The sequence below is a fragment of the Dermacentor silvarum genome, chromosome 2 (assembly GCF_013339745.2).
Source record: "Dermacentor silvarum isolate Dsil-2018 chromosome 2, BIME_Dsil_1.4, whole genome shotgun sequence".
Taxonomy (NCBI): domain Eukaryota; kingdom Metazoa; phylum Arthropoda; class Arachnida; order Ixodida; family Ixodidae; genus Dermacentor; species Dermacentor silvarum.
Window position 1 is genome coordinate 211,757,785 of NC_051155.1, and position 25,918 is coordinate 211,783,702.

At 46.6% G+C, this 25,918-nt stretch overlaps 1 protein-coding gene across 1 annotated transcript in view; it reads right to left on the minus strand.

Moving 5' to 3' along the window:
• The window catches only part of LOC119442559 (myocyte-specific enhancer factor 2), a 280,845-nt gene extending 255,238 nt beyond the window's left edge, over positions 1-25,607 (minus strand). Inside the window, exon 1 of the mRNA XM_049662232.1 lies at positions 25,499-25,607. The gene's annotated coding sequence lies outside the window, so the exon portion shown is untranslated. The remainder of the gene's footprint in view (positions 1-25,498) is intronic.
• Between the last annotated feature and the right edge of the window lie 311 nt (positions 25,608-25,918).

Sequence of the window (25,918 nt, forward strand, 5' to 3'; positions counted from 1 at the left end):
AAGTGTTCCCTTTCACATTGTAGCACCTGGTAACGTGAACATCCACTCTCAGTGTGATGCAGCGCCTGAAGAACATCAGTGAAGTATTCTACAACTAAACATAGCCTGAACTGTAACGCGTCAGCGCGTCCCAGTTGCAATGCTGTTCGTCACGAGCTCGGACAATATTTCTCTATATTCTTCTGCTATTAAGGAGGCACCGCACCAAAGTTTCATCAAGATTACGCCACATTTTGTTCAATGAGGCAACGCGGGGAGGGAAACAGCGATTCTACGCACTTGCGTGCTGTGAAGTTTGGCCTATATACTGTCATATGAGAGGTTGTCTTAATGGGGATTCACGTTATTAGCGGCGTGGGCGTCAGATATCGAGGAATGTTGTTTTATGCCCCCACCCGCGAATATGCTATGCATACGTATTCCTAAAACAAATGCCTCGTTTTCACATCATGCTTCACACGCAATGCCATGCTCTATATTTTTCTGTGGCTGTAAACTTTCAGGCTGACTTCAGGGTCCAACGCCTTAGTGTCAAGTACTGAGCCCGAGAAAAGCTGCGTGGCGCATTAAACATTATCAGACGATACCGTACAAATACATTCAGTTACATATATGTACACTGCAGGACGAATACATCTCTCAGCAATCTTCCGCTATCTTGCACCGACTTACCCCACCTATATACAGGGTGATCATTTTTAAGTTTTATGGAATTTTTAAACATCGCCTGGGGCTGATAGCATAATTCTTGTCCTTGAGCTGGATTATTTGAAGAGGCGCGCATTACTACAACGAAAAATCGAAACACATGTTCAACTAACTAACAGGAAATCACTAATTACCATCTTAATTAATTACTTTACGGCACATATTGCAATTTACGAATTGTAGCCGATATATATATATATATATATATATATATATATATATATATATATATATATATGTACAAGCCTCTACAGGCGCTGTGATTCAAGCGATCTCAAGCGGGTGCCATCATAATGTCGCTATCTCAAGGAAAATTCACAATCGGGGCTTCTGCGTGGACCTCTTGATGAGCATATATATGAAGGCACCAATGCCAGCTCTCACTGCAATAAGTTCAAGAAATACCTGACTGCCACGCATCAGGCATACAAAGGTGAGTGCATTATGGCGGCATTTCTTTTAGGCCGATGAAATGGTGGCTCGCTGTTGTGTTATGTCATATTTTTTCTAGCTTAGTAAACTTCTTTTTTATTTTTCTGCTGAATACTACTCATGTGAAATCCAGCTTGACGAAAACACATAATTTGCGCGCTTTATGAACTATGCCTGCGATTTTCTATTTGTTAAATCGGGATCACAAACAATTCTGAAGAATAAATAAATGATTCGAATTCGTCATGCACGGAGTAAACAAGACAAGCATTGACCACTTTAGCATACACAATTGCCAGCTACGTCCCGTTAGTTTTACTCGTGTAAGCCCTTCCGTTACCTTAATCGGGCCTGCCTTTAGTCGGGGCAAAGTTGCGTGCCAAGTTGGCCCTCCTAACGACGGTCCTCGGAGCAATCAGCCTATGCTACGCTTTCAGCGCAGTTATCCGCAAATGCTGGATTACGTATGCGCACTATGCCGAAATAACACAAGCGCTCTCTCATGCGAGCGTACGAGGATGTTTGACTTTCCGAATCGCGGCTTTCCGCTCGATCGCGACGGGCGTTGCGCACACCAGAAGGACGGCCGCCTATAATGTAAGCCCGAACGACGAGCTCGCGCCCTTTGCCCCGCTGCACTTGAGGGGGGTCGAGGTGTACGGTCTAGGAGGGCTTGGCGCGCCGCCCCGCAGTTTCACCGAGTCCCGCACGATGCCTCGATCGCGTGGAAGCAGCTCTCGCTGCACCGCGCACGCATCGGGAACGCACGCTACGGATGTGTGCGTACGCGATCGATCACTTCCACGCACGGTGAGAAAGGGAGTGCATGCGCTGGGGCACCGCGAAGAGAGGAACGCAAAGAAAGAGAGACACACACGCAGCGCTAACCGGACAAGAAGCTGACTGGTCGCAAGCGAGGAATTCTTTACTCGACGCGAGATCCTTGTCCTTGACGCGACGCGCGAGTGGGCGCGCGTGCGCGCCACGATCCGTTGCTGTCTGCCTTCTGCGGTCGCTGTGTGACACACTTGCCGGCCAAGTTAGCGAAGAGAGAGATGACAGCTAGCTTTTTCCTGCGGAGCCTACGAAAGTGTAGTGTGCTTGTGGAAAGTGTCATGGGCGTGTGTATAGTTCTCTTCTGGCTAACGAAAAGTGATACGCGTGGTGACTCGCAAAGATTTAGTTCTCAGATGAGACTGGCTTTCTCGGCCGGTAGTATAAAAAAATGTGGTTGATCCCTCTTATATAGGAATCGGTATAGAACACGAAAGTGAAACGTGTCTTCACAGAAGTAGTGTAATGTTTATTGCACATTGATATATAATGTCTATTGGTGTGTTGTGGCTAAAGCGCCCTTAGGCGTTGATGCACCCACGCTGACGCCTGGTGGCACGTCTCCTCCATCACGACTACCAACGTCGATGACCATGAGCAACCGTCGTGCATATGGAAGCAGCACTACGCTGCACACGCTAGCACAACGCGAAAGACGAAGCACGTAACTGACACACTAATACAACGCGCAAGACAAAGCTCGTAACTGAATCGTCACCGAGTCAAATCAGCGCGTACAGCGCGTCGTAATTGCAGCCTCCGCGATCAACTTCAGAAACATTTTCAGAGCTAATTGCGGAGGCCACGCTCCGCTGTGCTGAGTACGGTGAACGCCACCTAGGTGGCGTTGGTAGTGCTTCTTGATGCCAGCGTCCCTTCGAATGCTGGCATCGAGGCGTCGTAGTGCTGAGACCACCGAAGCGTTCACTGTCGGTGCGCGTTAGTGTCATAATGCAGTACTTCTCTTTTATTGCGATAGCAATTATATGGACACTCCAAAGCAGATTTCTGCCGTCGGCGTCGCCGTCGCCGTCGCCGTGAGGTTCCGTATGACGTCAATGGAGATGAAATCATCGCCGCGCGCCGCCGAACGCTGTATGTGCGAGTGAAAGGGCGCGAGGGACGCGCGCTTTCACGGGGAATGAACGCACGGCGGAGAACAAACGCGCGTTCTGTGCCGTGCTCCCTTAAGGGCTGCAGAAGTAGGCGTCTGTTTCCTCCTTTACAATCACCATATATGTAGAGCAAACGCGCCTTCTTCTGACGCACGAAAGGCCGTGGGGGGGGGAGGGGGAGGGAAGGGAGGGGATGTTTAGCTGCGGCACCAAGTGCCTATTTATATCAGAGGCTCCGGCAACAGTCACCAACGCCGCACGCATTTTGTGCGAACGCGGGCAAAACGCCGATGGCGTCGACAACAGTTCTGCGTGTTGCCGGTGCTGCTGCATGTCCAAGTTTATCCAGCTGATAACGCTACTATCATTACTCCGTATAGCTCTCTACAAATTTGCTATCGCAATTGATGCTTCGCCTTTCAGGTGAAACTGCGACAACTTTTTCTGCTCGTAGGCGGCGGCACCGGCCCGAGCAAGAGCGCGGGTACACGGAGGAGTGTTAGATATATAAGGCGCGTCTGTGTAGCTCTCTGCAAATGCGTTTGTGGCGCAAAGGGTTAAACGCTCGGCGATCTATCGTCGCGGACCGAGAGGTCGTGGGTTCGATTTCCAAATTTTGCATGTTTGTGGAACTTTTTCTTCTGGTTTCTTTCTTTGTATTATGTTCTATGACGTATTTCCGTGACGGAAATACGTCAGTGAAGTCTTGGTGGACCCCGGCATAAAACACTTTCGTGTTAAAAAAAAAAAAAAGGAACCGAACGCCAGATCGGGCGGAGCGTATGGGGGCGAAACGTTGCGCTTCAACAATGGCGACAGCTAGGGAGAAATGGGAGGATATGCAGAGAAGTTAACCATCTCCCATTCCCTATTTACCTCTACCACGTGACCGGTTTATGTACTCCACAAACATACACTTTTTCACCTTTAACACTCTTGAAAGAGAGAGAGAGAACAAGGAGAGGAAAGGCAGAGAGGTCAACCAGACGAGCGTCCGGTTTGCTATCCTACAGTGAGGGTGAGGGAAAGGGGGCGTAGAAAGAGGAAAATGATAACGCATTAAAAAAAATGTCACAGTTTCGCCCTAAGGGCGAAGCAATGCATGCGATAGCAACACAGCAATGTCATACGAAGTAAGGTGAGCGGCTTTGGTAGCAATATGAATTGTAGTAAACATGAGCTGATTAAGTAAGCAGGTGTGCTGCGGCGTAAGTAGACCGACATGAAGAGAGACTCGATGACCACGAGAAGGCGCGTGTGAAACGGTGGTGTTGATGAGAAGCGCTTCCCGTGGGCAGCGCGAGTGCGAAGGGACACACCTGTAGCGCTGCACTGCCGATCCGGGCAGCATTACATGTGTAGCGTGCGTTGGAAAATGTGACCCGACTATTACTAACTGAATGAACAAGCGTGGTGTGAGCGCGCACAAACAAACATGAAGAGATCACACTGAATGACTGCAGACAACGACTATCAAAACGCTGGCAGCAAGCATACGCCGCTGCGGGCGAAGGTACGTGCGGTCTATCGCTTCAACAGAAACTGAGCCGCGAATGCACGCGGCGCATAGAGTTCAGAGCCGTGTGGAGATAAGAGACGGTGCGGCGAGCGACGAGCGCGGTTGTTGGCAGAAGAAAAGTGCCCCCCCCCCCCCCCCCCCCCCCCCCGCTTCCTCCGGCGCTGGCTTCCCGCTTCCTTGCTTGCGCGTGGGAGAGATAAGAGACCGTGCGGTCGAGCGACGAGCGCGGTTGTTGGCACAGTAGAAGTGCCCCCCCCTCCCCCCCCCCCCCCCCCCCGCTCCCTCCGGCGCTGGCTTCCCGCTTCGTTGCTTGCGCGTGGGGGATTGAGTGCGTTCGCTCTCCGTGATAGCGCGCGTCCCAGCACGCTTGCGCTGGGGCACACGGCGCGCGGTGAAGATGTTATCTATACGGAACCTCACGGCGACGGCGACGACGACGGCGACGGCTACGGCTACGGCGACGGCGACGGCTACGGCGACGGCGACGGCGACGCCGACGGCAGAAATCCGGTTGAAGTGTCCATATAATTGCTATCGCAATAAAAGGAGAACAGATGTAACGGGGGAGAGTAAGCCGTAAATGAGCGCACACACCCACATGGCCGATCACCACGCTGTCAGAGGCTGTGTAACTCTTTTGTGTTACAATACTCGCCGTATACGGCTAAATGAACAGCTCAGCGGATAGCGGTCATTCTAAGTCTCTTTCCAATTCTGACGAAGCCGGCAAAACAGGGAGCTCCGCGAAGACAGCATCGAAGTCAAAACCGATGCAGGCTACTTTGCTATGGTGCACTGGAATAAATTTGCTGTACAAGCTCAAAACTCAACGGTAAGGTCACCTGCGCAAAAGTAAACATGGTCCCTCTCTCTTTCTTATGCGATTAACGTAAGCTACGTTGCGCTTTTCCAAGGTTCCGACACGCAAATCGTTTGAACACAGCTATAATGTATGTTTTTCTTTTCTTATTTGTCGACGCGATGTGGTGCCAAGTCGTAGAGACGTCTTCCAGATGCATTCCAGTACTTGGGTTCGAGGCTGTATTCTTAGCAGTTGACGTATACTGTCTTTAATGCTGGCGAGAATGGGAATTCACCCAGAAACAATCACATAACGGCGCTCATATTCTGGAATCACAGCAGATGCCATAATAGTGTGTGGGCAATGACGGAGTGAAGCCAACAGACAGATAGACAGACAATGAACTTTTATTGAGGTCCTGAGGGACTAGCCGGCGGAGATCCGTTGGGGTGAAGCCAATGTGCGAAAATTTTTTGCTCCGCGAATAATCGGTCGTCCAGCTGGCTTATGGGCTATAGAGCGAAGAGGATCTCTTAGTTCCTCAAAGGAATGGTAGTGATGGAAAAACTGTTTGATTCCAACCGCAATAGTGGCATGTGCCGCTGCGGTTAGAAATGAACGGGCGTTTCGCGGAAGTTCGCGTCTCGAGCGCCACCGCGAGGTCTCGGCACGATCACCTGATAGATGCGCTTCAGACTATGCGCTTGGTTCAAATACGCAGGAAAAAGTCTACTGATAAAAAGCGCGCAGTCGTTGGCTTGAGAAACACACCTTTAGCCAGCTTATCTGCGCTTGGGGGAAGTAGAATAGGAGGTGGAGGCAGGTGAGCTGGGAGGAATAAAAGAGGTCGAACGTTGGGTTAAATTTTAACCATGCTGGCTTTTACTCTCAAGTTCTCCTGCTATCAAAGCGCTCGCGAGAGACGCGTTTTGCTATCGCAAACTATTTCTCAAACAAAAGTCTGAGAGACCATGTGGTAAAGCGTTGCACATTGATCGCAGTGTGGACGTTTATAGCAATACAGCGCAGGGTGTATGGCGTGGTAAAGACTCAAATGTGGATGTGTGTTTGTTTGGAGTTTTCGCCATGTTACGGCTTCCTCTCGCGTCAGAGCATTATGCGGTGGGGGTAGTGTTCTTCGTGAAAGGCGAGAGTGTTGTAGGATTTGCGTGTAGGTTAATGGTATGGGCTCTTTTTGGAAAGTCTGAGACTCGAGCACCATTATTTACTTGGTCCGAACGCCTATCTTGGCTGGGTCTTCGTCGTATGTCGGGGCTGCTAAGGCCCTTTTGTCAGACTGAAGACGATCTGATTTCGAATGTCTTCAGGTATCGTCACAACCTTTAGTACGTGGTCTTTGTCACTTTTGCGTTTGAGGGACTTGTCTTGGGAAAAATATTAAATTTGTTTCTCCACAAACAATGATTTAGGCAATGATCAAATGATGATAACATGAGGTGATACAAAAAGAACGATCCGGCTATAAGGCATCTTTTCGTAAACGTGCTTAAACAACTGATATAAAAGAAGAAAGAAGCAGCAGCAAGACGGCACGTTCTAAACTTTTGCAATTAAGCACAAGTAAACATATTAAGTCAGTCGATTTCGGTTTACGGAAACGCCCTTGCGCTGCTCCCGAGTAGAGCTGACTAAAACGCCTACTTAAGAAGCAACGGGCAATGGTATATTACGAAGCATCAAGTTATCAGTGTCTCTTGCTTCACTCTGTAACTCTACGCGCAGGGGCCGTATTCTGAAACGTTCGCCTAGGAGAAATTTCGCCTAGGCGAAATCAGCGTGCGCACTGATTGGCTGGTTGAGCAAAATTGAATGACGTCGCGCTCAACCACCCAATCAGCTCATCCAATTTTGCTAAAACAGCCAATCAGCGCACGCCTGAAAGCGAAAAAAGAAATTTCGCCTAGGCGAACGTTTCAGAATATGGCCCCAGGGTGATCATATTTAAGTTTCACGAAATTTTAAAAAATCGCCCGTGGCAGATAGCACAGTTCTTGTCCTTGAGCTGTGTTATTGGAAGGGGCGGACATTACTAGCACGAGAAATCGAAACACGTATTCAACTAATTGATGAAAATTCGCTAATTAATTTCCTAATTATTTATCTTAGGACATTGCAGTTTACGAGTTGTAGCCGGTGAGCTTGCAAAACGCCTCCACTTGAAATTAATTTCTCGAATTACACGAGTTTCGAGATACTATTTCCCAAATTGTGGGACAAGATACACCGGCGTTCCAGTTAGTTTTGTGCATGCTTCAGTGCATAAAAGAGCGTTTTGTGTAAAAAGTGAGTAGAAAAAGCGAGTGGAACAACAGTACGTACACGAAGAATTAAACGCACTGAAGGACGTCATTCTTACAGACTCCCGTGCTGCCCTCAGCAGACTGAGACAAGAGGCCGATAGCCCAATTTTATGCAGTATTCTAGAATCTGCCAGCAAAATTACTTCGCGTGGAGTGTCCCTCATTGCCCAGTGGATACCCTCCCACGTGGGCGTCGCTGGAAATGAAGAGGCTGATTGCCTCGTTTCAAGTTGTGCCCACAACGAATGTGACATTTCTTGTACGTTTGAAAACGCTCGTCTTCTAATATGCCGACACCCCCTAAAGCTGCACCCAGACCGGCGGTGTTCGTGGTCGAGGCTTGCCCCGTCGTGCTAGTGCACTGTTATATAAGTTTAGGGTTGGATCTGTGTTGGTGCGCGAACGCCTATACCGACAAGGAGGTGTGGACGCCCCGTCGTGTACGTTTTGTGGCTCCTGTGAGACATTTGAACATCTCGTTTTAGAGTGTCCCGCATTCATTGCACAGCGCGCATTGCTAATATAGACTTATTGGAATGCAATGCGCGACTCTTGACGATTGCCTGTTTCCAAGGGGGTGCGCTGCTCGACGTGACAAGACCCATCGAGCCGTATACTAACATTTCTGAAGGACACTGACTTGACCTCCCGTTTATAGACATTATTAGTGGTTTTGTTTTCTTCTGTCTGTGTCTCCGTCATTTATTTATTTCCTCTTTTCTTCCCGCCTATTCTCACTTCCTCTATTCGCTCCTCCTTAAATAGTAGGCAGGCGTTGTGCCCTTTCGGTGGCAGTTGTCAGCTTGCTGCCTCCCTATTTCCTTCGTGTCCTTGTGTGTATATGTGTACATACCAAATAATAATAATAATAATAATAATAATAATAATAATAATAATAATAATAATAATAATAATAATAATAATAATAATAATAATAATAATAATAATAATAATAATAATAACAATAATAATAATAATAATAATAATAATAATAATAATAATAATAATAACAGCGAGTTTGATGGCGCATATCTCCAAACTGGTGTAATTCTGGAAATTCACTCCAAATGGATTCATTCCAAGCGTGTACTACTGCTATCGCTGCCACTGTACCTCATTTAAGAGAATAGTTTTTCTTGCGGACTCGTATATCTAACAAAAACGCGCGATGTATCGCATCCTGCGTACCCTGTACCCGCCCACTCCCGCACTCTAATCTGTTATGACATTCAAAAACCCAACTTTCGCTTCGTGGTGGCAGCGAAACATTAATCGTCAGGAGAAACGTTGTCTACTAACGGTTCATCATATGAGGTCTAGGCAAAAGAAACATACTTCTATAAGCTTAACAGGGTTTCGGAATTATTAAATCATAGAAAGAGGAGAAAGGAAAGAAAATAGGAAGGAAAGCCAGGACAGCATGGAAGTCTAAAGGAAGGAAGGGAAACGGAAGGGAAGGAAGGAAGCAAGAAAGAAAAAGGAAATGTGGTGCTTTCTCGTTCACTCAGTCAAGTGAGTCGTACAATCCGTGAAACGAAAGTTAGCTTAACCACTTCGCATAACCTCGACGCCTTAGGGAAAAAGCGTTGCGGCGGCTAACCCGAGTCCTATATCGCAGCTGACAGAGCTGAATAACCCGTCCACCCTGCGTGTGCCCGTGAAATGGTGCTCCTCCATTAATTGGCCCTTTCACGCCCGAGATCGCAAATACTTGCGTGACGAGTCCGAGATATATTAATATTTCGCAATGATAGAGCTCGGGGGCGGGCCCAGCCAGATTACGTATATATGCACGTTCTTTGTCCCCCTCTATATAGAGAGACCACACGCCTTTTGAAGAAACTGCGTGGGCGACAATCACAGAAGCACTCGGCGGCGCAGTTTTAATTTCGCGTCAAGTGCGTTGGAGGGGAGGGGGGGGGGGGGGAGGAAGTCCTCCGCCATAGCGACAGTCGTCGTTATAGAGAGAGCGCTTTAGTTTGACCAAACGCTGGTCGCTTTGTTCAATTCTCGGGCGGTTCACGGCACCGCGATGCACAAAGATTTCAGGCGCACAAGTCCGAACACCGTTCTGAGGGGATGCTGCATGCAGGCGCAGCGTCAATTGTGTGACGCAAGAATTTCAATCAAGCGTCGATGTGAGAGACCCCTAGGACCTGCTAATCCTAAGTGCCTAGTAAGTTGGGGCCGTGTTGGCTGCCCCTTCGGCACAATTAAAGATTCCAGTTCCTCATCGCTTTGTATTATTCAATCCCAAGGGCCTTTTATATAAGCTTTCTCAAGTTCGCGAAGGAACTGCAGACGGTGCTCGTGTCAAGTTCATGGGCGACGACGGGCGTTCGCGGATGACGCCAGCGACTGCTGTATAAGGACGCGTTGTGTAAAGTGTGCGCATCGTATTACCATAGACAGGTGTTTATTGTGAGCTATTTGATGGCATAACCATTGCACGCCACGATGGTGGACCGTATACACGACACAAGGAAATCCATGTGTCTGCTTCCTTTTGTGCCAGGCAATTTGCTGCGCTGGTTCCTTTGTGTCTCGTCCACGGTAATAGGCTTTGCGCTGTGCACATTAGAGAGTCGTCCTCTATCGAACACCAAGAAAACAAGCAATAAGAAGGGCACGTGGCCACGTGTGGAAAGGGCCGATATTTGCATGGTCGACAGCATCCGCACACTCCGGAAGCGAGGTCGTTTTGTTTATGAAATATATATCGAATACGAAAACATTGTACCGCTTCACAATAAAGCTTTCATCGGTAATGGTAATAATGAGAATGGCTCAAGTGAGATAGTACAAATAAAGTAACAGCTCATGGGACAGGACAAACGGATGGAACCAACGAAGCCCTGCCAACCTGCTGAGTGTCCGTTCATTTCGGTTGTCATGTCACGTACGCTGTTAGTGTACTCAGCTGTAACGCGTACCAACCAGTCCAAGTTAGAACTCTTTTGAGATATTCTATGAGCCAAGACGGCGAAGCAACTGTATCAACATTCAATAAAGGATGTGAATATAACTGTGTCCTCGGTTATTTCGGCTATATAGTTGTGAGTGCACTGGGTCCCTAGTGCGTTAGAAAACGTTATAATGTGTTCTATTCTCTGTGTATTTTCAGGCCAACATACACTTGAGGTTTAAGGCCTTAACGGCGTTTTGTGAAAGCGGGAATTTCTATACGATTATACTGTGGAAGGCAACCCAACATGACCTATAAAGAAAACACGTTATTTTGATCGCCAACATGTAGAATGTAAGTACGTGATACTGTATCCTATAGCGGGTTAGAGAAAACACATGTTACTGTCCACTTTCTTTAGTTTTTTTTTTTTTTTTTTCAAAAAACCACGGCCGTTCAGGGACGCCACTCCGCCTTCAATACTCGCAGTATAGTCGTCAACGTTGTGTGGATGTGTTATTGTCTGACTTTCCACGCAGCAAACTCCAGTTAGGCTCAATTTAGGGTAAAAGGTATATTTCACATGGTCCCAGGGCTAGTCGTAAAAAGAGAAACAAAGCAGAGCCGTCTCACTAAATTGCACTATTCATATCGCATACGTAAGAGAACAAAACCTTTCCGAATAAAATTGGTCGTATTCTATCATTTTTCTTACCTCTTTTCCTCTTCCTCAATCCGGGTAGACAACCAAGGATATCATCGGGTTCACAACCTTGTCTCTCTATTTCTCTCTCTCCCTCACGCTATGCAGCCTTCAAATCACTAGCTTATACGTAACAGCCTCTATGTGCGCAACCTGAGTAAAATTTCAAGCATGGAGAAAATTAGGCCCTTAGAAGTTTATGAAAGTGTTGGAAGTGTATGATCGAATTTTGACGTTCAGACGACGCCATACACCAGGCGTATAAAAAATTTGCCGGGAGTTGCGCATATGTCCATCTATGATGCGTGTAACGGTTATCTATGGAGCGAGTTAGATGTACAATTCGAGAGAAAGGGAATTAAAAGGCACTACGAGAGCGAGGGTTTTCTTGACATCACTGTCGAGGATATATTTACTTTTGCGTGACGTATCTTTCAATATTTGGTTCTTTATATGTTTCAGACATAAGAATGGCTGAAGGGACGGAGAAAAGTGTCACTCTAGTCACTCGCCAAAACTGATATCTCCCAAAAGTACATCACGTAGTGGCATAAAGACAGATAATTGATTCAACAAGTATAGCGAAAACCGTACTTTTTACTACTAATATGATCACAATAACAACAGGCTCAAATTTAAATATAAACATCAAATCAAAAAATTGCTTTTGGTACAGCACGAAGGCATCACAAAAATATACTTGGGTTTTTAAAGGAAGCGGTTTTAATAAAATAACCAATTAGACTATGAATATTTAGAGTTGAAGGAAGATCATATTTAACTGCTTGCATGTCATAATTAGTGCGCTGCATAATATTGCAGCGCAACACCTCACGGGAGCGAAGCCCGTCCTAGATGTGCACTCCGCTATACGGGCAAACAACGCTGATGCGTGCCGTGCCGTTATGGCATCCGCTTCCCCTGACCGATCCAGTCGCGGAAAGTGACAAATCCTCAAAAGTGATTGCTCTATAAGAAGGCCCCCAAATGCAATAGATCGCCTATGGTTACACAGCACACGCGATCAACTCGGAGCTCATATTGGAAGCGGTCGATTTCAAAACCGCACACACCGCGGATTCGCAGCTTAGCCAGTCGCTGAACGCAGCACGCCGCGACCACACGCGCCGCACAAGTTTTTACATCTGCTCGTCTCATTGTTCCAACCGAAGGAAGGCTCGTCTCAGCTTTCACCTCCGCCTCTTCAGAGGTTCGCGTCTGTGCGCGTGCCTCGTATGCCTCCACCACACTTCGTTACCCCTTTGCCATCGCTGCAGGGGGCAGCCCCCAGTTGCAGCACACTTTTCCGTTACGCCTTTGTTTTACTCCTCTCCCACAGAGGTCATAACGGCCGGCGTCGAGAAAGCTGAGAGAGGGGGAGAGAAGGGTTGGCGTGGTCGGCGAAACCAGCTCCAAGGCAGGTCGCTACCGGCATTCTAGCGAGCTCGAGGTTAAAGTTGGGGGGTGGGGGGTTCGGGGAGGGGTTATATGAATCGACCCCCGCTAAGAGTCGTCGTCGTCGCTCACAGAAAGACGGAGCGCACGTGGCTGCATAAGTGGCGGCTCGAGGTTATTGCGCTATCTCCTTCTCCCGCGCGCTGACCCCCTACCAGCCAGGCCAGCCTGCTGCAGCCAGCCGATCTGCGTGTATGTAGGGACCGGGTTACGCACGCCATGCGCGCTGACAATGAGCAGACCATGCGTGCGTGCGCGCGCCGTGCACTGTAAATGATACACGTGCCATTCACGGACGAGGACACGGCTACAGCTCCACACACGCGCGCACACACACGCGGTTCGCATATGGCAACGGAGTTTATACAACGTGTGCTTCGCCACCCCCTCTGCCCTACCCATGATCCTTATTCCAGGAATGCATCCACGTACCCGTATACTCTTTCTTGCTTCGTCTCGTTAAGTACTTCGCTGGTTTCTCTGTGCCACTGTGACGCGTGTGCCATTCGCAGAAGAGCGACATGTGTGCAAGGGCCGAGTTCGAGCACCGTCGCATTACTCCATTACACACTGGGATAAGAGCTCTTGTGCAAAGCAGGGCATCGTATATACGTACTCTCTATTCGTGGTTTACTTGACCGCATGTGCGCCGCATGCATTCCACTCGTTCATAAGCAAAACCACATCGCATATATATATATATATATATATATATATATATATATATATATATATATATATAGCGCACGTTGTCACCGACAGTTCATTCACTAACGTACGAAGCACATCCGCCTATATATAGACCAGCGACTGGTCAGTTTTTATTGGAGTAGCAATTATATGGACAATCCAGGGGCATTTCTGCCGTCGGTGTCTCCGTGATGTTCCGTATAAAGTCCAAGGGCGATAACATCGTCGCCGCGAGCCGTATGTTGTATGTATGTGCGAGTGAAAGCGTGCGAGGGTGAGCCAAAGATGGGGGCTCAATCTTGCGCGTCCAAGGGCGGAATGCGGGGAGTAATCATGCCGTCTTCCGTCTCGCGCAAGCCAGGGGGGGGGTCTCCGGCGGCGGAGGCGTATAGCGCTGCCGCGCGGGCCCTCTCTGGTAAGCGATCTGCGATGGGGTCAGAGCGCGCCGAGTGCTGCTAACTTCGTGTGCGCTGTGTTCTTGCCGCTTATTTCACGTTGAAGCGAGAGGCAGCACGAAGGTCAATTCGCTCGCGGCTGCTGCTGCGCTTTCTCACTACAGCGTTTTGACAGAGAGTCTGCGCGGTGATCGAGTGAGATGGGTTCGTGTTTGCTTGTGCGCGCGTGACACATTAGTTAGCAAGGGAATGTTTAAAGTTTATACGGCCGATAAAACTACTATCCTTATTTCGTATAGCTGTCTACTAAATTGCTACCGCAATCGATGCTTCGCCTTTCGATCCAAACTGCTACATTTTTATCTGTTCGTTAATTTAAGGCATACCCAGATTGTTCTCTACTGCCACGTACACGCCATCGCTTAGAAAACCAAGGCGACCGTTAAAGCACGGAAAGAAAGCGCAGCATAGTATAGACAAGCATGAAAAGAAAACAAAAAGGGCAAAGAAACGTGGATAAAAGGCAACGAGCGATGCTATTCTTTCGCTCGCAATATCAATGTCCTATCGCTGGCTGCGCTGATCGAACTCACAAACACATATCGCTCGGCGGAGCAATCGACACCGCCGACAGAAAGGCGGCTGTCGTATATAGGAGGAGACCGAGTCCTCTCCAGCGCCGAGGAGCGTGCTTATATGCGCCCGCGTTTTACCATTTGTCCCCACGCGACACTTCCTCTTTGTTTTTGTTTTTTCTCGTAGACTTGGGTGGGCGCCTCACGGAGCGCCACACTTGCCGCGGGAGTACAGCAAATAAACGAGCCTGGATTCCCCATCTGCATGAGTTTATACAAAACGCTGTACAGACTACAGATACGCACACGCCGCGCAAGTACGCGCACGCACGCCCTCCTGCACTACCTTCGTCGGGCATCGCGTGCCGGCATCGCTGGGGCGGAGTGTCTGAAGGAAGGCGCGAAAGCGACGAGCTGCAACGCACTCGTATATTGCCGCGTCAGCGGCGTGACATTTGTCAGGCGAGCGCGACAGTCACCGCCGACCGCGTGTGGTTAGCACCGGGGCGTTGGGCAAATTCATTCCTTTCCTCGCTGCCGGACCGCACGGGCTGGGTGGGCTGCTGTCGGGTGTCGCCTGCCGTGATTCGGGCCCGCTTGACTAACGATGCGCTCGTTTGTTATCATCGACGCGGAGTGGCGGCGCGCCCGAGCGTCGAAGCGCGTCCATCAGTTTCGGCCTGTCGCTCGCCCTCTCGCTCGCTGTCCAGCAGCGCAGTGCTAGCGGCGGCTACTGCTACGGGCAGGAGGCCATGCTCTCCCTACGTGGCACGGAGGCGGCGAAGCGCGCTCGGCTTCGGTGGTGCACTGTCGAACGCCGAGCTTTTTGTTGCCGCTTACGCGCCACTTATAAGTTGAGGGTTCGAGGAAATAGTTTGTTGCCAATCGTTTTCATTTGATTCTAATTCACCGCTGGTTGCAGCAGCGTTTTTTTCGTCGTCGTGCTCTGTCGGCGCCAAGGGTAGGACGCTCCTCGACCTATAGCTTTAATGAGGAACGGTGACCGACATTGGAAACATCGCGACGAAATCCATATACAGGTGGTGGTTTTGAATAAGCTTTGTTCAAGAGGGACAGTTACGACCTCCTATTTTGGATGCAGAGGAGCAAACCGGATACTTGCATCCAGTTATTCTCGCTCTATCTCCACAATTATGGTACGTTGCCACACGAGAAGGAAGGAAAAAAAAGAAAATAAAAAGAAAGAAACGAAGAGGACGTATGTAGAGGAATCAGGCTATGAGTGCATGGACAGACGCGTTACCAAGGCACTTCAGCGAGGAAAGATGAACATGAAGACTATATGGAGGGCTTGACAAGAAAGCTCATGACCTAAAGAATGCGATCAGTAAAACATAGCACTCAATTCTTGAAAGAATTTAAACCGTTTTTACGCTTTCTTTTTTTAGGGCTCGTGCTATGTCACGAATGACGAAGTCAAGATTGAACCGTACGAATAATCTAAACAAGAGAGATGCTCACAGGAAGATGAAAGCTTGAAGTTATCAACCGTACAACAGATGTATCATGCTGGAGCCAGCGTGTGGACAGTGGCTGCCCGGACGAAAACAGTTCAAAACATTCACTCCGGCCTGAAACATTTCTTGTATGCAACCACTGCTGGATACAATAGTGCACATAAGTGCTTAAGCGAACGCACTTATTACTTTCCATTCCATTTCCAATTCTGCTTCCGCAATCACATCTCGAAGCGTACACGTCGCACGTGGGTGTTGCTGGCAGTGAAGAGGCTGAACGACGGGATGATAGGACATATGAGTAGCATTCGTCCATGAGTTTCCTGCCAATTTGATGGTGCTATATATAGTCGGTTGACCCGCCGCCACCTTATCGGACGGCACCTTGATCAACGAGCTTCGGCTACATCATCATTTCCGCTACGTGTTCTCCTACATTACTAGAAAAAAAAAGTTATTAAGAAGGTAGTAACGAGTCCAGTTACTAACTTTACTTTAGCTACTAGCTCTTTGAGAGGCTTCCCGGTGCCCGATTGTATACAGAGGTGGTGGTGGCGCAGTGTCGCAGTGTCTTACGCACTTCCAGAGTGCGTACGATATGCGTGATCTTAAATCGGATGGTCGGAGGAGTATCTTTCCTTCGTGGAGTAAACGAGCGGAGAAGAAATCTCGGGTGCGCCGCCGTTTGTCCAAAGCTATACAACACCCACGCGTCACGGCGACTTTTGCCGAAACGTGTATCGAGGGGCTTTATCGTGGTCATTTTGTCGTCATTCCGTTGCCGTCGTGTCGTCTTGGTCATGCTGCGGTTCGTCGTCACACTGTCATCGTCTCCATCGTCGTCACATCGCCGTCGTCGCCGTTGTCGTCAAGTTGTGATGGGCGTATACCAAATAAACACGTCGACGACGGTGATTTGTGCAGACAATTGTCTACACCAGCAGTTCCCAAGTGTTGCTCACTTGTCACGCTTGATTGCTGCGGTCCGCATAAGCCATATGCGCTTTTACGTTCACAATAATCTCAGATGGCTTCTGTACTTTCTTTTTTTCACTGCGAGAGCCGCGAGCACGATCCTCGTGCTTAGGCTCGCCTTTTACTTTCGTACTCTCAAGTGGCTCAACTTGAAACTGTTCTTCGATGCCAGCAAGTTAGGCCTAGCGCCGCTCCTCGACTGAAGCAGACAGAGCGCCGAAGAAAGCTACCCGGTGATTCCTATGACGGGGAGTTGCTTGAGTAACACATTTGATTGCTGTGCATTCGAGTAGCCACTGAGGTCACTTGTTGAAGAAACAAATATGTTTCGCTTGGGAATCGCCGTGCATGCCGTTTAAGCGCAGCGCCCACTTCATTCGATAAGCGGTGCTATATACTGTCCAATCGCTTTATACCGGTTTCAGACGGGAACTTTTGATCGCCATTGAGCTCGATCGGGATCGAATTTCTCGATTCCGGGATGTGCGGCTGAGCAAATTCCAGCAACTTAATCTTGCGCGAACTGACCTTAATTATTTAAGGTGATGAAGCATGACCGAAGGTCAGGCTTCAACTCGACATGAGGTTCACACAGCTGTGCTGTAATTCTTGTCAAACGCGGGACTAGACTACTTGTCTGTTATGCACGTACTCTGCGTGTGGCTGTGTGATGTGTTGTGGTGTGGCTCTCTCTTGTTTTTCTCCTTTCTTTATTTCCTTCCTCTTTCACTTTTCTTGCTTCTTCTTCAAACAAGCAGGTGGGAATGGTGTTCCTTTTACTAGATTTCGGATAAACAGCTATGCTCCCATGTGATTTGATATACTCCCTATCACTTCCCTATACTCCCTATCGCTTCCCTAGCTGCACTGATCTAACCCACACTACGCACCGATGCTTCAATCTTCTTTTCTTTAAGGCTTTCTGCTTATTTCTTTTTTCACTTCCCGCCTGTGGCTTCACTGTACTTTTTTGGCTTTGTTCAATATTGACGCATGGGCTATAAACCATGCGTCATTTTCAGTAACAGAAGAGTCAATAAGAGCTACCAGTGTCAAGATAAGGATATATATGAGAAGGTGCTTGTTCAGGGAGTGCTGCTGGTTCATTAATGCTAGGTCGCTTACATTTAGCTTTTCCTGCTTTCGGTGTTTGAAAGCAGGAAAATGATGAAAGCAGCTGATGAAAGTCAAATGAAGTTTCATGGCGTCTCTTTCTTGTTGTCTCTCTCCCTCCTTTTTTTTTTGTATGGAGTCGCATTCTATATCTTTGAACGTATTTATCTCTCGTTGCGACACAAATTTTGCAATACAATTGATATGCCTGTTCAATGTTGGTACTTTTAATTACTTAGCATTAACGTTATCGCATGTGCGGAGCTATTAACAGCGAAGCTGTTTAAGCCAGCCGTAATGTGTGGCTCGTATCAAGAAACTGCCGCGCCGTAGCCATGGCAACCAGGAGGGCGGCGACACCCAGGAGGGCGGCGCGGCGCATGCGCACGTGGTCTCTTCCTGGCCAGCTCCCTCCCTTCTCGACCCACGCCTCTCTTCTCTCTGCGGCGCGCTGAGCCAGGAGAGAGAGAGAGAGAAAGTGTGGTCTCCTCCTCGCCCGCTCCCTCCCTTCTCGACCCCCGCCTCTCTTCTCTCCGCGCTGAGTCAGGAGAGAGAGAGAAACAACGTTTATTAGGAAAAGCAAAGGCGAAAGCTTGAACTAGGCCGCGCAAAGCTCAAGACATAGCGAAGCTGTCCGATTGATTTGCGTCTCTTGGTTATAGCTAGGTTGAACTTGGCCATGGGGAGCTTTAAACTTGGTTGTAGCTAGGTCTATACTCGTGTACGTCATCTGTGCTAGTACTGGAAGCTGCGCGGCGTTAGCGTGACGGTGCGGGGGAACATGACGTCATACCAGCTGTGGCGGCGGCGGTGGCGTGATGGCGCGGCGCACCTTTCCAGTACTACCGCAGCCTTTCCAGTACTAGTACAGATGACGTACACGAGTATAGGCCTAGCTACAATCAAGTTTAAACCTCATTTAAAGCCAACCTCAGTTCTCTCATTGACACGTTCATTCCTATGTTAGCCATTTCCTGCAAAAATAGTTCTCCTTGGTTTACCAACAAGCTTCGGCGGCTTAATAACAAAAAGAAGATACTGTACAGGCAGGCAAAACTGACTGGTCTCGCGAGTGCCCATGACAAACACAAAGCGTGCGAAAAGGCTTATAAGGCATTGCTAAAATCTACTCGCCATAACTTTTTTTCTCATGATTTACCATCCATGCTAAAAAATAATACTCGTCGCTTTTGGCGTGTTTAAATCCTTAACTCGCACTGTAATGATTTACCATCCATGCTAAAAAATAATACTCGTCGCTTTTGGCGTGTTTTAAATCCTGTAACTCGCACTGACATCAGTCTTACTGATTCTCATGGAGTTCCTATCCCCGATTCAGACTGTGCTCAACTTCTTAATGATACAGTTGTAACAATTTTCACTCATGAAAACGTTAACTCATCGCCAACTTTAAAGGCCTTAGTAGGAATCACAATGCACGAGGTAGTCATCAGTGAGTCTGGTGTTTTAGCTCTACTAAGCAATCTTAAAACGTCATCTAGCGCCGACCATCTAGGCTTCAATAATAAATTCTTAAAGAATACATCGCATAGTATTTGTCCTATGTTAACCGCTCTATTTTCCCAGTCACTATCAACAGGCTGTATTCCTAATGACTGGCGCATTGCTAAAATAATACCCATTTTCAAATCCGGTGATCGTGCTTCTCCGCTCAATTATTGTCCCATATCCTTAACCAGTACTATTTGTAAATTACTCGAACATATAATACACACTCAAGTCATCAACTTCCTTGAAGACCATAACATTATTTTCAAGTACCAGCACGGTTTTCGCAAGGGCTACTCATGCGAAACCCAACTAGCCGGATTTATTAACGACATACATGCACTGATAGACGCTGGGTTTCAAGTTGACGCAATATTTTTAGATTTTTCCAAGGCATTTGATCGTGTTCTACACCATAGGTTGTTACTTAAATTTTCACAGCTTAACATTCAGCCTACTATAATTGTATGGATCACCGACCCTCTCATCTAGAACTCAGTTTACATCAGTTAACAATTCTAACTCATCTTATGCTGATGTTACGTCTGGAGTTCCACAAGGCAGCGTACTTGGACCTTTACTCTTTCTAATCTATATTAATGATTTACCCAGTTGCGTGTTATCCAAAATCAGACTATTTGCAGATGATTGTGTACTTATCGATGTGTAACAAGTAACACTGATAATCACTTACTACAAACTGACCTGGAGGCAATAAGTGCATGGTGTTCTAATTGGTTAATGCCATTAAATATTTCCAAAACTAAACTCTTGTCTTTCACCAATAGGCCACCAATTCCAACCACCTACTCTCTTGATAACAACGCTGTGGAACTCGCCACAACTTACAAGTACCTTGGCATAAATCTTCAGTCAAACTCGTCATGCAATAATCATATTAATCTTACCCTTTCCTCTTCTAACCGTACTCTCGGACTTATTAAACATAACTTAAAAGAAGCCCCAATGCATGTTAAAAAACTAGCGTACAGAACATTAATCCGTCCTAAACTAGAATACGCGTCTGTCATTTGGGATCCCGAACAAACTTATATCATCAGTAACATCGAAGCCTTGCAAAACCGTGCTGCGCGATTCATTTTTTCAGATTATTCACGTTACACCAGCGTCACCTCGTTAAAGAATAAAGCTGAGTTGGACGCCTTAGCACTTCGCCGTAAAGTTTCTCGCCTATCACTTTTCCATAAGCTTTATCACCATCCATCACTTCATGACGATTTCTTTCAGTCACCACAAGTTATCTTTCCACGTCGTGACCATCCATACAAAGTCAAACGCATTAACTGCCAGTCATTCCATTATGCATATTCATTCTTACCGCGCACAATAACTGAGTGGAACGCCTTACCATCAGACATTGCCACGGAACCTGACTTGACCAAGTTTCAAGATTTAATTCGCTCACGACTAGTCAACTAATCTTATCATTATTATCTTGGGACTTTTACAGTGTTTTCGATGTTTGTTGCTGTTTTGCTTTTCATTGCAGTTGCCTTATGTTCTCCTAATATGTACTAATGTTTTCTCTGAAATAATTGTGACTTATTTTGTATATTACCCATGCATCACTCTATTATCATTTTTGTTATATTGTCTTGTTCTTTGATATGATGTAGAATCTATGACCAGTGCCTGTGTGCCTGTGACCCCCCCTCATGTAATACCCTCATAATGAGGGCCTTTAGGGGTATTTTGAATAAAAAAAAAGTTTCTACAGGGCTTTAGGTAACATTTAAAAATGGCAGTTCTGAAATAAAATTGGAGTTTTTTCGGAGACATGCCGTCAGTGGTGGCGGACACGGGGTGACGACGAATGATACGTGTTAATTAGTCGCTAATTAAAAAAATCATTTATTAGCTTTTAGAATTTTAGATTCAGCGGTATCATCACAGTTCGGAAAGTGAAGCGAAATCTCCGTACAAGCCATACCAACTCTTGTATCCGGAAAAATACGATAATCCGCTAGCTCGTCATCGGGCGCGACGTCACGCGGACAGTGAAAAAAAAAAAAAAAAAAAATCGGCAACTGTAGCCGAAATTTCTTGTGCCACAGTTCCGCGGCAGGTAATCCCATTTTTCCAGATCCAAACGCTGATGTGGCTCGTACGGAGCGCTTGCTTCAATTTCCGCATTATAATGAGCCCGCTGAAAATAAAAGTTCAACAATTAACTAATATGTATGTATTTTAATTAGCGACTAATTAGTACTTATCATCCGTCACCCCGTGGTCGCCACTTCTGACGGCATGTCTACCAAAAAAAAAAACGACCCTTTTATGTCAAAATGGATATTTTTAAAATCAATATCTTCGTAGAAACACACTATATATTATGGGTACGTAGATCTGTTCGAAGAATATCAATCGCTTCTACTCATTTAAGCTGCATACTTTCTTTTCTTCTCTATCTCTCAAGTTTTATCGCCCTTCCTTCGTTTACCTGCCGGCTTCTTGGCCAATCCTCCGCAGTGGATACGCACAATGGTATAAGGTGCAAGCAAGCCTCCACTGTTAAACAATGTCGTACGGTTGTTTGCTCTGCCGTTGAGGAATGCTTCTTTGCATCCAGAGCATTTTTTTCCTTGCTAAATTTTTAGTTTGTTATGTTGTTACTCACTTCCTGCAGCACTCGAGTGCATTACTAATTCATTCCCATCTCCCCCAGTGTTTTCTTTGTATTCTAGACCGTGCTTAACCCATTAGGGACCGGCGTACTTTTTAAAGTACAGTACCATTTTCATTTGTAGATAATTAAAGAAGAAATATACTACGCTCCTTAGTACGCCATTTTGCTAAAAAGAGTCCTGCCAAGATGACCACATTGTAGTCTTTTTGTCAGCTCCATGATGTATTTGATTTATTCATGGCCAAACTTGGAGAAGTGCTGAACGTAGCACTGCTGTACATGCACCTTCTTTGTTTTTTATCAAGCATATCATATGCTTCACGAAGCTGAGGTTTGTGTGGAAGTTTTAGAAAAAAATGGTGTAAACGATGCATGCATTACGTTTCACATACAATACATATCTATAGCGTCGCGAGAAAATGAATGTATGGTGTACTTTGTAAAGTACACCGGGCCTATGTGTATGCTAGAGGGGTATGCTTGTTCTCGAAGCACACATGGGGGCTTTTCTACCATTATTTTTTGCTCACTACTTTGTGAATATTTTTTGCTGACTACAAACACTTCAGAGGTCATTGCAGGTAAAAATATATTAAGTATTACATCAAGATTGCTATTATTCCTCCTGGTTCCTTTCTTGCTGCCGAGAAAGATGACGCTCTTATCTTCAGAGTCAATAAAATAGCGAGCAGTCCTTCTATAAATTTAAATAAATGAAAATGCATTTAGATATCATATGAAGCTTATTTAAAACGACAGATTATTTATGCAGGATTTTATTACAAATCGGAAAATAGGTGGGAGGAAATAGAAACCAACAAAGACAATCTATATTCATCTGCCAATTGAGTTGAGTTATGCAATGAAAGTAGAACAACCCGCATAAAGGAACCAGACGTAGATCCCATCTGTTGAAAGGTCAGTAAATTCTATCGAAAATGTTGCCGGCTAAATAATACAACAGGACTGACATGCAAGAGCAGACTGTTATTGGAGGTGATGCCACCAGTCTGTTGAATGTTTCAACTACCACTGAACCAAATGCTGAATGCCTTAGTTTTGAAAACCTGCATTCAGCGTAAGATATCACGTGTAGATCTGCATCAATAATATATTTCCATCGCGCGCGCCTCTGAAAGCAATACCAAAGTCCTTCCCCGTGAAATCATGCTGCACATCTAAATAATAAAAACACCTCCCAGCAAAGAATATTTTCCACTAATATGCTCATTTTGCTACTAGAAGGTTATGAGGGCTTACGCAAAGTTTTTTTCACTCTTCGCTGCAAGCCTTTTTGTTTTGTGAAGCTCCGAAATATAGCATGTACATATAGTGACCTACATCAGGTTTTGCTGCCACAAAGGCCCAGCGTACTTTATAAAGTACACTATCATAGCGTTTCAAAGAATAAAGTGACACTCATGAAACTTTCACAATGTACTTACAGTGTGAAAATATAATCTCACACAAAAATCAGCAAAATGTAATTGGTAGATTTTTCTTGGTACTTAATGGGTTAATATCTCTAGCTTTGCGTAATTTCATTCGATCCTTGGGCAATTTTCCATAGTGGATGTGCGCCATTATTAGAGGGAGAGCAAATAAAAATCAGATACAAGAAAATATTGTTTGATGTTTGATGATATGTTTGATGATGACCATCGTTGCTATCAAAGATGGACCTCGTCGGCCCCAATGAGTTGAAGTATTCTCTTTCTTGCGCTAATTTTGGCTGATTCATCGCCCGCATTATTCGCCCCTCTGTTTATGGGTTGCGTGTCCCGTCGGAGGCATATAGCCAGAAGTCGGAGGTTAAGCCGATAAGGTATAATAGTGGTTTGGTAAGGGTTACGGGCCTTCGTGTTGCAGTGGACATAGAGATAGACTGATGATGATGATGATGATGATGATGATGATGATGAAGAAGAAGAAGAAGAAGAAGAAGAAGAAGAAGAAGAAGAAGAAGAAGAAGAAGAAGAAGAAGAAGAAGAAGAAGAAGAAGAAAGGTTAGGGGACACCGCCAACCACCGGGACCGCAACTGCATTGCGCAAGGCTTCCACGACAGAAGGGGCGCGTCCGCGGTTCCCAGATGGCCTCCATATTGAGAAGCGAACGTACGCAACGCTTGTTAGCATCGATGACCTGACGAGGACAGGCGGATTCAGCATGACATGACCGTTGAACGGAAAGAATGTCTGTGGGGAGAAATGATTAGAATAGAGGGTGGGAGAGAGTGAAAGAGAGAGAGAGAAGGTTTAAACATAGGAAAAGCGGGAAGGTTGGCCGGAGGAGTGAGTCGGGCCTATTCAAGGAAGGAAAAAAGGGTATCGGCTGATGAGGAAGAACAAACAGTCTGTTGGGTAGTTGCTGCGGTTCCCAGTCATGCTCTTCCACCCAGCAGATTTTGGTGGTGACACGGAAATACATATACGTGAAGTCTGTGCATGCTTTCACAGATTCAAAACGTCTGTTTGAATCTATCATTTTATAAATCTTCTATTACACTTTCCTGGATCTTAAATAAAACGAACACGGTTATTCCGTGATTGCTCTTCCACGGCGCTTGCCAATATGCACAGCGACGAACAATTTGAGATTCTTGCTTAAAAATTAAATTAAATTATGGGGTTTTACGTGCAAAAACCACGATCTGATTATGAGGCACGCCGTAGTGGGGGACTCCGCAAATTTGCACCACCGGGGGTTCTTTAACGTGCACCTAAATCTAAGTGCACGGGTGCGTTCGCATTTCGCCCCCATCGAAATGCAGCCGCCGTGGCCGGGATTCGATCCCGCGACCTCGTGCTCAGCGCACGTGCAGATCTGTCGCCACAATAGTTTACGAGACACGGAATTTGCGAAAGAGCTGTACCCGGATGTAGCTTCGAACTCGAAATCTTCAACCCGTATTAAGTTTTCGCGACCTATGCAGTGATCCAATAAATTAGAAGCGATATGCCTTGACAGAGCCGAAATTCACATTTGCAGAAGATCCCGTGTCCCGCACACTTTTGTCGACAACGATACTGACACTCGTTTTAGCTAACTGGCATCTGGCAGACACGTCCTTAGGCATTACTCAGCCGAATTTTTCGCCACAAACAAGGCACACATATGGAACGACCACAGGTAGGTAGCCAGATGTTTGTGCCGAAGCTGCTTCCACGAAAGCTAGGAAGCGCTTCAACTACACGAGTACTCTCAAATCGAGTGCGCGAGTGTAGCCGTTTAATATGATACACGCTGCTCCCGATAAATCCGTAATTAACCGAGAAAGTCCACCAAACGTTTTTCATGTACACTATAGGTCTATGTACTTACCACTGCACGTATAGTTCACGAAAGGCAATCTTCCCTGAGAGCTTGACCCACTCGACATTCACGGCACAAACAAAACGAAATGCGTGTGTGTATAGAGGAAAAAAAAAAAAAAAAACCGTTCTCCCGCCTCGGAGCAGGAAACAAAGAGTGGATGCGCAACATTGATGGAAAGTCTACTCGGAGAAGAACAGGAAGGACGAGGCGATCACTTGATAAGGTCGTGCAAGCCACACACAACAGCGCGTCGCCGCATGCATGCGAGAATTGACAACTCGTATAATTTATTATATATATTTTTCTTGTTTTCCGCTCTGTGTGTCGTCGTCTTTTGTCTTGTCCCCACATATCGTCGCAAGAATGGGAGGGAGGGGGTGGGTGGGGTGGAAGTAAGAGGAGAAAGAGACACGGGGATGGTAGAAC